The sequence below is a fragment of the Pipistrellus kuhlii genome, unplaced genomic scaffold (assembly GCF_014108245.1).
Source record: "Pipistrellus kuhlii isolate mPipKuh1 unplaced genomic scaffold, mPipKuh1.p scaffold_m20_p_1, whole genome shotgun sequence".
Taxonomy (NCBI): Eukaryota; Metazoa; Chordata; class Mammalia; order Chiroptera; family Vespertilionidae; genus Pipistrellus; species Pipistrellus kuhlii.
In genome coordinates, this window is record NW_023425404.1 from 28,648,772 (window position 1) to 28,662,232 (window position 13,461).

Sequence of the window (13,461 nt, forward strand, 5' to 3'; positions counted from 1 at the left end):
GATCTTCCTATGGCTGACTCCTCACCATAATACAGGGCTCAATGAAAATGTCACCTCCTCAGAGTATTACCTAATAAAAGTAAACTCCCTGGTACCACCATTGTCACACACACAACTTCTATCATTCCACCTATGTTGATTTTAATCTATCTCAGCACTTACCACCACCTGATAAAATTTGTTTTCGTCAATGGGGTCCAATCCTGGCTGATTCTGATCTAATGAGTATGGGTTGAGGCTGGGACACAGGTATGCTTTTTAAAGTACCCCTCAGTGATTTCCAATGTGCAACAGATCTAAGAACCACCAGTTTATACTGGTTTATATGTTTACTGGGTCTCTCCAACATTATAATGTAAGTTTCAAGGAAACAAAGGATTGGCCTGTTTTGTTCATTCAACTTCCCCTCGCCCCTCAAAGTACATGTGAAACATTACAGACCTTCAACTAAGACGTGTGGACTAACTAACGGTTTCATGATTATGTCAGTTGTCTGCTTCCCCAGTACAACTCCTAGACTAGCCCACTCTGCATCAAACAGTAAGTGGCTCAAGAGTTCATTAAATGAATGCGTTATAAACAAAATGCTTTTGAGGAGTTAAATGTTCTCACCAAATAAAAATAAATAAGTAGATAGACAGATAAGGTGATGGACGTGTTAATTAACTAGATAGGAGTATGTAATCTTTAACAGTGTGTATGTATATCAAATCACCATGATGTATATTTTAAATATCTTATAATTTTATTAATTATCTATATATATAAAAGCCTAAGTGACCATTATGACTGAATAACCAGAACGACTGGAACAACCAGTCAACCAGTTGCTATGGTGCACTGACCACCTGGGGGCAGATGCTCAGTGCAGGAGCTGCCTTCCTGGTGGACAGTGTGCTTCCCCAGATAACCTCCTGCAGCCCCTCCCCCTGGCTGGCCAGCCAACCTCCTTCAGCTCCTCCATCCAGCTGGCTGTCCCCTCCTCCCCCCTGACTGGCTGGCCAATACTCACAGTCCCTCCCCCTGTGCCTGCCAGACCCTAGTTACTAGGCCTTGATAACCGGCTAAGCCAAGGGATTCCACCCATGCACGGATTCATGCATCAGGCTTCTATAAAGCTGTACCTCAATAAAGCTGAAGTTAAAAACAAACAAAAGAAAACCCAAACTGTTTTGTGTGCTCTAAGGAAGATAAAGATGAAACTGGGTGTGACCATTCTTCTCAAAGATCTTGCAAAAGGGAAAGAAAAAAAAAATCAGATTGCCATTATACACATTAGAATGTGCACACTGCTGTGATGAAAGAACAAAAAATTTCCAGGGAGGTGAACATTGGGGAGAAAAGTGAAGAGAGCAAGGAAGATTTCATGGAAAAGGTAGCGTTTGAACTGAGCTTTAGGAGGAAGGTGAAATTTGGCTATTTAGAGAAGAGAGACTGTGGGGGTGACATATGGAAGGAGAAGCAGAAAAATCATTCTAGGGAGAGGCAAGAACACACACAACAAACCAATCCAGCTGGGGGCTAGGAGGGCCTAAACCCAAACAGAGCAATCAACATGGAAAAGAGTAGCTAGTGTCAAGATAGATTTTCTTTGTTGTTGTTGTTTTTTGTGTTTTTTTTTTTTTAGTATATTTTTATTGATTTCAGAGAATCAAGGACAAGGAGAGAGAGATAGAAACATCAGTGATGAGAGAGAATCACTGATTGGCTGCCTCTTACATCCCCCACACTGGGGGTCAGATCCAGCCCACAACCTAGGCATGTGCCCTGACTGGGAATCAAACTGTGACTTCTTAGTTCACAGGTTGATTCTCAACCACTGAGCCATGTTGGCCATGCAATATATATTGTACTTTCAATGATAGTGCAAAGTGCTAATCAACTGGCTACAACTTGTGTTGTTGATGAGAAAAATAGTGAAATTGAATTTTTATAATTGAGGGACTGAGAGAGTGAGTGTAATTAATAGCCATGGAATCAGGTGAGAAGGTAATTTTGAGGAATGGAGCAGGGTGATGGCCAGCACGGTTTGGGACATGTGAGTTTCACTGTCAGTGGGTTGGATGTTCTGGGAAGTTTGCCAGGAGCTTGATGTGTAAGTTTAGAGAGTAGGTGAGAGATCAGGATGGAGAATCAGTTTGGGGACTGACCACACAGAAACAACCACTGGAATCATAGGAAGGGATTTAATTAAGGGAGAGGAACTAAACTAAACTAAGAATCAAATCTGAGAACAGTCCTATTTAGAGGAAACTTAAGAGTTAATGGGGAAGTTAGGAGGCTTCAGAGAGGAAAGAGGGTGGCAGAAAATGCACCTCAAAATTTGCCTCTTTGTCATAAGGATTATTTTGAGCATATTATTTTGGGAAACAGCATACACAGGAGAAATTCTGAAAACAGATTAGAACTTCCCTCTTTTATAAGGAAAAATTTACATTTATAAAGGAAATCTCCATTTGAAAGGTGTCTCCCTCTCTGAAACAGGCAGAGGAGGGTAGCTAAATAACTAGTGACTTGTCTATGGAGAGGCAGCAACTTAAATCTACATAACAATCTCACTCTTACTCACCCTGCTTTTCCAGATCACCTCCTCATAACTGTCCTCCTCGACATCTCCTCCTCCCTTTTGCCATTTAGCTGAAGATGTTATTTAAGCCTGAATTCTATGCCATCTCTGAGAGTTACTCATTTTTCCCTGGGTATCTCCTCTGTATATATGAGGAATACATGTTAATAAACATCTGTTTGTTTTTTTCGTATTGATCTGTCTTTTGTTACAGGGTGCTCAGCTGAGAACTTAGAAGGGTAGAAGGAAAACGGGAAGGAGGAGATCAGGTTAATAAAGGTTAAAAAAGTCCAGGGGAAGCTTGATGGCAGCAGGATTGTTTAATTAATGTATATGTGCAAACTAAGCATGCTTGCAGGTAAGGAGGAAAAGGCCAATAAAGAGAGGAAACCGAATATGTAGGAAGGAGATAGTATTATTATCAGAACACAGTCTCCCTAGAAAGTGAAAGGAAATGGAATGGAAAGTCCAAATAGAGAGTTTACTCTTGACTTGAAAGAAAAGACTATGTTAATTTGATCTACAAAGGAAGGAGAAGAGAATGAATGAAGACAGAGTAATCTTGAAGTGGTAAGGAATAAGGTTGAGGTGGGTCATCTGTAGTGAATAAGGACTTAGGTTTAATGGTTTTCATCAAAATGCACAGGGAATGGAAAAAAAAGTGAAATAAAAAGAGAACGAAGATAAGGATTATAAAAGGATTGTGTGGTAATGAATCTGAAGTAGAATTCATCAACCCAGTTCCCAGCCCTCTTCGTTAGCTCTGATTGACAGCACCTGAGAGCAAGGGTCATGGGACTGTCTGAGCCTGACAACCAGGCTGGCAGGGTGGCAAGGGAAGGCCAAAGGAACTCCAAAGGAACAGGGGCAAGTAACTGATTTTCCATTAAGAGCTTGACTATTTACACACATTTGCCAAGAGATAAAAGGGTTGATTCTGTCTTATCTTGAACCTTGATATATAGTGGTACCACTTCTAAGAAACATGTTATCACTTAAGTTTGAGAATTGAACTCCCTCTTTTTTAATGTTTAATAAAGTCCTCTAGAAATTGTCTCAACACTGACTCTCATTAAATATAACTTGTTTTCCTTAACATATAAGTTTTAGGGAAATTATATATATATATATATATATATATATATATATATATATATATATATATATATCTTAAATAATAAAGAGATAATATGCAAACTGACTGTCACACCCTCACACAAGATGGATGCCCCCATGTGGTCACAAGATGGCTCTGCCCAAGATGGCTAGCAGGGGAGGGAAGATGTGGGAGACCAGGCCAGCAGGGGAGGGCAGTTGGGGGCAATCTGGCTGGCAGGGGAGCAGTTAGGGGGTGATCAGGCTGGCAGGCAGAAGCAGTTAGGGGCAATAAGGAAGGCAGGCAGGCGAGCAGTTGAAAGCCAGCAGTCCTGGATTGTGAGAGGTATGTCCTACTGCCCGTTTAAATAGGAAGTCGGACATCCTTTGAGGTGTCCCAGATTGGAGAGGGTGCAGGCTGGGCTGGGGAACACCCCCCTCCCCCCATGCATGAATTTTGTGCACTGAGCCTCTAGTATATATAATACTCTTACCATATATATATATATGTGCGCGTGTGTGTGTGTGTGTGTGTATATATATATCTTACCTGTTATGTGTGTGTATATATATATGTGTATACACACACACACACACACACACACACACACACACACTAGAAGCCCAGTGCATGAATTCATGCATGGCTGGGGTCCAGCTGGCCCAATCTCAATCAAGGCAGATCAGGGCTGGGCCTGTCGGGAGGAGGAGATTGTGGGAGGTTGGCCATTGGCCCACCCTAAACGAGGCCTGATCAAGGCTGGGCCAGCTCCGGGGAGGGACCTCGGGCAATTGGCCAGTGAGCCCCGCCCCTGATTGGGATGGGGGTGTGATCAGGGGTGGGGCAGCAAGCAGGAGGGGTTGCAGGAGTTTGGCTGCTGGCCTTGCCCCCTATTGGGGTGGAGGGTACAATCAAGGGTGGGCTGGCTGGGGGGAAGGGCCACAGGAGGTTGGCAGAGACAGGCTGGTTCGCTGGCCAGTGACCTGTCATTCCAGTGGTTCCAGCTTATGGTTGCTGGATATATACATCTTACCTGAAAATCTGAATTTCATTTCCACAGTGGCATCTTCACATTTGAACCATTTTGAATAAAAAGAAATTCATATTTACATAGGGTATTAAATGTAAACATTGTGCTCTTCTTTTTAAACAAAATAATTTGGTCTTATAAACAATTTTAAAAATGACAAAGTATAAAGACTTTATTTATTGGTCCTATTATGGAAGAAAGTGAACTAGGGGTAGACTTGGGGGGTGAGATGTTAATTAACTGTGCAACTTTGGACAGATAACTGAATTCTGAGCCCATTTCATTATTAGTCATGGGAGGGAGTGGGGGGTGATACAAGCTATGTTGGTTCCCAAGCCATTTTCAGCTCTATTGTTCCCGATGTTGTAGGCCAAGGAATAAGCCTTAATATAGCTCTGTAATTCTCTTCCTTGGGTAGCCATAGAACCCTAACTTATAAAATGAATAGATTTGGGAAATAAACAAACTCACGGGTCATTATCTGCCAGCTCTCTATCCCCCAGCCCAAACATACACACAAAGTGCATTACAAAAAGTTAACATATAATTGAAACCGGTTTGGCTCAGTGGATAGAGTGTCAGCCTGCAGACTGAAAGGTCCCGGGCACATCTCTAGTAGGGGGTATGCAAGAGGCAACTGATTGATGATTCTCTCTCATTGATGTTTCTAACTCTCTATCCCTTTCTCTTCCTCTCTGTAAAATATCAATAAAATATATTTTTTAAAAAGTTAACATACAATCATTGAAGAACTCTTCAAGCCATTCAAGGTCAGTGACTGCACCACAGCATAAAGCTCAGACAGTGTCCCTGTTCAATAGATTCCTCCGGAATCTTCTTGCCCAGCTCTCCTCGGTCCCATGTATATCCTACTTCACCAGTTTGGGCATCGGGAGTAAAATGTGTAGTGGGAAATTAAACACAGAAAGATAAAGATTTCTTATCTTTATCATGTTAAAAAAATAAAGATTTTTTAACATGAAATGTAGATGAGAATCACATTTTATTAGTAGAAACCTGTTGTCTCAGAAACCTGTTGTTGCTGTTTAACTACTACAGCCCTTCTCTACAGGGTTATTTTGAGAGAAGTAGTCTACTTGGGCAGGAATAATACTGATGTATGCAGAAGATTAAATACAAGTGTTATATTCATATCTTTATGACACACTATGTTAAGAGATCCCACCATTTAAAAATGTCTCTTCCAAAACAATCCAAGTGAAAAGTGGGCAAAGGACTGGAATAAACATTTTTTCAAAGACTATATATATATATATACACACACACACACACACACACACACACACACACACACACCGTATTTTTCGGACCATAAGACGCTCCAGACCATAAGACGCACCAGTTTTTAGAGAAGGGAAATGAAGAAAAAAAGATTCTGAAACAAATAGTGTCCTAAAATATTTTATGTGCATTAAAACCCACCATCACAGTCATAAACACATGTAATCAACCCTGTAAAGTAAACAGCAGCATTTAGAACCATTTTAGAGCCAGGCAAGCACACAGAGACCACCCAGAGCCGGGCAAGTAAAAAAGCTTTTTTTTAAAAGTATATGTGTAGGCTATATTTGGACCATAAGACGCAGGGACTTTTCCCCCCCACTTCTGGGAGAAAAAAAGTGCGTCTTATGATCTGAAAAATACGGTAAATGGTCAATGGGCTCCTCAAAAGAGATTCAAAATTACTAATCCTTGAGGAAATGCAAATTGAAACCACTAAGAGATATCAATTCATATCTATTAAGATAGCTATTATAAAAAACAAATGAACAAACAAACAAACAAAACTTCCAGAAAATAACAAGTATTGCTGAGGATGTAGAGAAAAGGGAACCCTTTTATACTGCTAGTGGGAATGTTAAATCATGCAGGCAACTGCTGTGGAAAACAGCATGGTAGTTCCTCAATAAATAAATAAATAAACAGACAAACAAACAAACAAACAAACAGAGTTAACATATGATCCAACAATTCCACTTCTGAGTACTCAAACCAAGATAAAAGCAGGGACTCGAACACATATTTGCATACCCATGTTCATAGCAGCATTATTCACAATAGCTAAAACATGGAAGCAACCCATTGCATAAACCAAATGTGGTATCGATATATACATACAATGGAATAGATCCAGCTGAAAAAGGAAGGAAATTCTGATACATGCTACAATATAGATGAACCTTGAAGACAAGTGCTAAGCGAATTAAGCCAGTCACAAAAAGACAGATACTGTATGACTCCACTTATATGAGGTTTCTAGAATAGTCAGAATCATAGAGACAGAAAACAGGATGGTGGCTGTCAGGGGCTGGGGTGGTGGGGCAGGGAGAGGTTGGGGAGTCACTGTTTAATAGGAACAGAGTTTCAATTTGAGAAGATGTAATGGATCTAGAGATTGGTGGTGTTGGTTGAACAATATCAATATACTTAATGTCATAGAATGATTCACTTAAAAAGAGTTAAAATGGCCCTGGCCTGTTTGGTTCAACAGATAGAGTGTTGGACTGAAGATTGAAGGGTCCTGAGTTCGATTCCAGTGGGGGCTGTGCAGGAGGCAGCCGATCGATGATTCTCTTTATTCATTGATATTTCTATCTCTCTCTTTCTCTCCCTTTCTCTCTGAAGTCAATAAAAGTATATTTAAAAATAGTTAAAATGGGAAATTTCACAATATATATATATATATTTTTTACTACAATAAAAAAAAAAGTCTCCTGGAACCTTTGTGGTAGTGACAAAGATCAAGTATATGCTAACTTTCCCTTATGCCACTTAGGGGGGGGAAAAAAAGACATCTGAATACTTACTATGTGCCAGGCACTCACATATCCACAAAAAAAGCCAAAACAAAATAAAAAATCAATGAAACCAAACTAAAGGAAAAACCCCACCACTTTAATTAGGTACTATTAACCCCTGGTTACAATGAAGAGACTAAGGTCCCTAAGTTAACACATCAGGTCAATTGGTAAAGACCAGGTGTGGGATTCAAAGGCAGATCTGCCAACTCTGGAAGCCTGCATTCCTTCCCGTTTATGATGCTATATTCTTCTTTCCACCCTGTCTTTTTTAACAGTCATTCTGCTTTGACCAAAGAGCTTTTATACTTAAAAGTTAGGCCTGCCTTCAGAAGTAGGCTAAAAAAGTCAGTCAACCAAATACACTCACTGCGTGCCTACCATCTGAGGCCCAGTGCTGGCTATGAAATAAGAGTCATGTTTCCTCCCAGCCATTGGCCATATGGCAGAAACACACACACAAACACACACACACACACACACACTCAATTAAAATTTCAGTGTTGGTCGACTCCCTCAAAAGCCACCGAGTACCCTGGGCATTATGTCTTTCAACGGTCCATATGGCCAGGATAAGTAGAAACAGTCTCATTTTACAGCATAAGAGCATTTTCATCTTTCCCCCCCTCCCTAAACCTTCTACCATTGTAATTACTGATCTGCTGTTACTCACTATTGTTGTGCTTCAAGCTGGAATTTAACAATGAAGGACATGTGTGCTGTGCAGAAAACATTTTCTGAAAGAGAGCAGGGGGCTTCCCTAGGCTCCCCAGTGCCTATGGGCCCAGGTTTTATTTTCTTACTCTTGCGTGCAACACCCAAAGAAGGAAGAGGAGCGCAGATTGTCTACACACCCCCAAACAAAGCAGTGTTGGCATTATCTAGTGAACACAGCCCATGCTGGAGTAAGTACCCGAGGGTGAGCCACGTATTCATTCATTCACGACCTCACTGGTTGGCAGGCAGCTTGATCAGAGAACTCCAGGCAGGGCCATTCTGGATCCCAGGTCTAGCCTGGACCCCCTCTTTGGCAGATAGATATCTTTATGTTTGCGATAGGAGGCAAACGGGAAGTGGAACTGCGGAATGCGTGGCGTGACTTGTTTTGATTCAATGCAGTGAATCAGGGGACCTACGTGGTTTCAACACCAGCAATATCTGCCTCTTAGATATCTCACAGGTTTCATTTAATGAGGAACCTCCGAAAAGTAGATATTTTTCCTTCCGCACTGAAATATTCTTCTCTCAGAAATCTTGGGAAGCCAAATCAATTTCCTAAAATGGCATAAAAAAAACCCCACAAACACCCTATAGCTCCTTATAATTGAGAGTGGTGATAAATGGGAAGGCATATTCCCTCTCAATGACTTATTTAGTGTTTAAAAACTTATATTTTAAGAATTTCTTAATATGTAAATGTGACATTTATATTATTTTTACTCTACTATAAGCAATTCTTTTTTTCCTTTGAATATGTATCTCCTTTCATTCTAATAATTCAAGAAAAACCTTTAATCAGTGACCGTTTATTGCTTAACTGCACTTTCTTTTGGAGACAAAGCTTGATTTTTAAAACCAGTTATCCTAGGGTATTAAACTCTTTCTTCCAACATATGCTGCAAACAGAACCCACAATCTCGTTTCTTATCTGCTAGACCTAGTTACTGCACGTTTACGTATCATTCATAAATATGTGAACAAGTCGTGGTCACAGACTCTCATTAAGAGCATCTGTCGCTCAAGAAAACCAAAGAATAAAGATTGCGTTCCGACCTTACTATTTCAGCCTATCTGTGATATATACAGGGAAGGGAACAACCCAGAAACACTTAGACATTTACTATCTCACTAAATTAATATGTATCTTCACCTAGAGATTTTTAAAAAATCCATATAAACATAAAATTCATTGTTTGGGACAAGTTAAACCTGCCACACTCCCCCGAGAAAGGATGCAACTTTAGGATAAGACCTCCTGGCAAATGTTAGCTCTTTGTGAGGTTATCCTGAAAGCAGCTATACCGCACAGAGGGAAGACACGCTTTCTTTCTTTCTTTCTTTTTTTTTAATGGTAAATACTGCCCCTCACATACGCAATTGCACAGCCTTTGTTGGCAAATTCTGAGTACAAAAGGATTTAAACCCCATCCCACCCACCCCCAAAAGCCAAATCACAGTCGTTATGTTGCAAAACAAAAGATACATCAGCACGAGGAGTAGGAAAGATAATGCAATTAACATTTTACACCACTTACACCCCTACAGCAGGACTGCCTCAGCGCCCGGCTCCCCAGCGCCGTTTGATTCCAAACCAGCCCTGCTTTGCTTCCAAGAGAACTATGCAAACAGCTTCTTTCATTTACTGTGTTTTCTCTACCAGTCACCGAAGCGAAGCACTCATAATCTTTCTCTCTTTTTTTTTTTTAAAAAAAGCAAATGTGGTCATTCAAAAAAAGCCCTTCTAAAAGAACCCATCCTAATCATTTCCCCCAATCCCGAACAATGTCCCTGCCTGCCCTACGAAATCTACCCTTAAACCCACAGGCGCCGGTTACGTCTCTGGTTTAAAAAGGAGCCCGTGAGAAGCATTTCTTTTACCTTGGCTCCGAGGCTGGTCAGAGAAGAGTGGCTTCTCTCCTCTCTCTGCCGATGTGTGCAGCGAGCTCGCTCAGCCCGCCCAGCCCAGCCCAGCCCAGCCCAGCGGCAGTAGTAGGAGCTGCCCACGGAGTGGCGGCTGAGTGTGTATGTGTAGCAGCAGCGCCTGCAGCCCAGGGACTAGTCCCCACCCAGCTTTGTCTCCAGTCATCGCTTTTTCTACAGGAAGCAGCACATCTCCCACTTCCTCCTCCTCTTGGTAGCTGTGAGCAGCTTGCTTCTTTCCCTCTCCCTCCATTTCAGGGCTCCCCAGGGGTCTCGCCTTTTCCTGGGCTACTGACACAACTGGACCAGAAGAATCCCTTTTGTCCCCAGCCCCAATGGTGTTCTGCTCCTTCCTATCCCTTTTGTTTCCTCACCCTCATTTCCACAGCCACCGCCTTCAGCAACGGCCTCATCTGCGGACCCCAGGCCAGCAAACAGTCTGCTTTCTTAGCCTGAACTTGGCTTGTGTTCCTTGCTGTTGCTGCTATGGCTACCCCTGTCCTTCAGGGAGGGTCAGCAGCCTCTGGCCAGGTTATGGCCCTGAGATCTAGCCCTGGCCTCAATGGCTCCTTCTGATTCACTGTAGTCCCCTTCAAATGAGTTAGCTGGATGCTTGCAACACATTGCTACAGCATTTTTTCTCTGTTGCTAACATTCCAACCCCCAATTTCTCCAAGGCCCCACTACCACCGCAGTCTTGCTTAACCCATATGCTCAGAAAAGAATGCCTGGTAAGTATTCTTGTGGGACATTGGATCTAAATCAAGCCCTGCAATGCTACCTGTAGCCAAACAATGAACACACGTTCCCAAGATACTCGATGGTGGGAAGGAAGGAGGTGGTCATAGGTCCTTGCCATATACTGGTAATCCCAGCCCCAAAAGAGAACTCTCTCCTGCCTCTTCCCCCCACCCTCCCCATCTCCTACACCCCCCTCCACCCTCCCACTGCTCGTGTACACACACACACACACACTCTGGTAGAACTGAAAGGACCCACAGAGTCCCCTGCCTGTCACTTCAGGATATGTTATGAACAAGGGTAGAGACGGCAGGAAGTCTGTTCATCCACCAGGAGTTGCATCCAAGATGTCATGACTAAATGCATGAACTTGGGCAACTTATTTCATTTTTTTAAAAATATATTTTATTGATTTTTTACAGAGAGGAAGGGAGAGGGTTAGAGAGTTAGAAACATCGATTGATGAGAGAGAAACATCGATCAGCTGCCTCTTGCACACCCCCTACTGGGGATGTGCCGGCAACCAAGGTACATACCCTTGACCCAAATCGAACCTGGGACCTTTCAGTCCCCAAATGCTCTATCCATTGAGCCAAACCGGTTTCGGCCAACTTATTTCATTTCTACTTGCCTCGATTTCCTTGCCTGCAAAAGGGAAATCACATTTTGTCACACCCCACAGCAGATATCTGAGGATGAAAGGAGATGGTACACAAAAACAGTGTAATAATTCCTGAATCAGAGAAAATATTCGTATTCAACACATGTTAGCTCTTAATACTTTTAGAGGAAGATGAAGCTTAGAAAAGGCAAGTGACATCTACAATCAGCAGCCAAACCAGGACCGGTACTTGGTTTGTGGATTTCTCACCATTAGTATATTCATGACTACGCCCTGATGCTCTTGGTGGCAATTTATTCAGCTTGCAAGTCATTCTCCTCCAATAACAGCACAGGTGTTTTGCAGAAGCTACAGATTAAGCACAGGCTGGGGCTGGGGCTGGAGCTGGGGATACATGGTGGTGGTGGTGGGGTGTTGGGGATGGTCAATGTCCAGGTTGCTCTGCTTAGAAATCTCTCCTTAGGAATCAGTGCCTGGAAAATTAATTTTTTAAAATCTATTTTTTTAAACTGATTTTTAGAGAGAGAGGAAAGGAGAGGGAGAGAGATAGAGACATCAACATCAATTGGCTGCCTCCTGCACACCCCCTGCTGGGGATCCAACGGGTGCCCTCTTGTGCAAGGGTGGACACTCAACCACTGAGCCACACCAGCTGGGTTGGGAAGTTCATTTTCCCCACCAACAGAGTTAATCCCCCAGCTCCCCTGTTTAAATCCAGCCTCACCTTAACCATTCCATCAAGTCAACTAACAGGAAATGTTGGAAATCTAGGGCTGATGCAGGATAATCAGATCATCAGGTAAGTCACCAAGTAAGTCTTCCCAAATCACCTTGGGGGCTATGGCACGTTAACGCAGAAGGTACAGAGTTTAATTTCTATGAAATGTTCTGAGATAGTCCTAGGACACCCTTTGTTTTCCTTTGATGCCCCATGAATGTCATCTCTTTATTTCTTCCTGGAAATCTTTTATCCAAAAGGACCCTAGTGACAACTCACTAACATTAGAAAATTACAAATGGATTGTTTTAAGATGAACAGCGAGGAACTACTTTTGAACCACCAGCAAATAGAGTTGGGGTAGTGGGAGAGGATTAGACATGGATTCCCACCGCCTCCTGCAACTTAATGAAAATTAGACATGAATTACTTCTAAATCCGGAATCTTGGTGCCAAGGGTTATCAGACGCTGTTATACAAAAGTTTAAATATGTATATGTGATACCAAGTCTAAGAAAAATGAGAAGCACAATTATTAATGGTTGGAAAGATTAGAGAAATAGCCCTAGCTGGTTTGACTTAGTGGTTAGAGCGTTGGCCTGTGGACTGAAGGGTCCCAGGTTTTTATGTTTGTTTGTTTTTTGTTTTAAAAAATATTTTTATTGGTTTCAGAGATGAAGAGAGAGGGAGAGAGAAATGGAAACATAAATGATAAGAGAGAATCATTGATCGGCTACCTCCTGCTTGCCCCCGACTGGGGATCAAGCCTGCAACACAGGCATGAACCATTGACTGAAATTGAACCTGGGACTTTTCAGTCTGCAGGCCAAAGCTATAGCTACTGAGAAAAACCAGGGTCCCAGGTTTAATTCTGGTCAATTGCACATACCTAGGTTGCAGGCTAGATCTCCCAGTAAGGGACATGCAGAAGGCAGCCAATCAATGATTCTCTCTCATCATTAATATTTCTATCTCTCTCTCCCTTTCCCTTCCTCTCTGAAATAAAAAATATATTTTAAAAAATAAAAATGTAGATATTCTTAAAAAAAAGAAAAGAAAGATTAGAGAAACAAATCTTTGGTGAATTTTAGATAGTGGATGCTGGCATTAACTCTGAATTCAAATAGGTCTCTTTTATTTTTTTAATCCTCTCTCTCTCTCTTCCCTTCTCACTCTCCTCTCAGCCATCAGAGAGTGGCTGGTACTTACTTTTCTGTCTACATAGGAAA

At 42.0% G+C, this 13,461-nt stretch overlaps 1 protein-coding gene across 2 annotated transcripts in view; it reads right to left on the minus strand.

Annotated features, from left to right (window-relative positions):
- The window catches only part of GNG2 (G protein subunit gamma 2), a 107,624-nt gene extending 97,015 nt beyond the window's left edge, over positions 1-10,609 (minus strand). The window contains exon 1 of one of the 2 annotated variants that reach the window (XM_045580752.1): positions 10,110-10,227. The gene's annotated coding sequence lies outside the window, so the exon portion shown is untranslated. Of the gene's footprint in view, positions 1-10,109 lie in introns of both variants that reach the window. The other variant, XM_045580749.1, reaches the window with a different exon arrangement.
- Between the last annotated feature and the right edge of the window lie 2,852 nt (positions 10,610-13,461).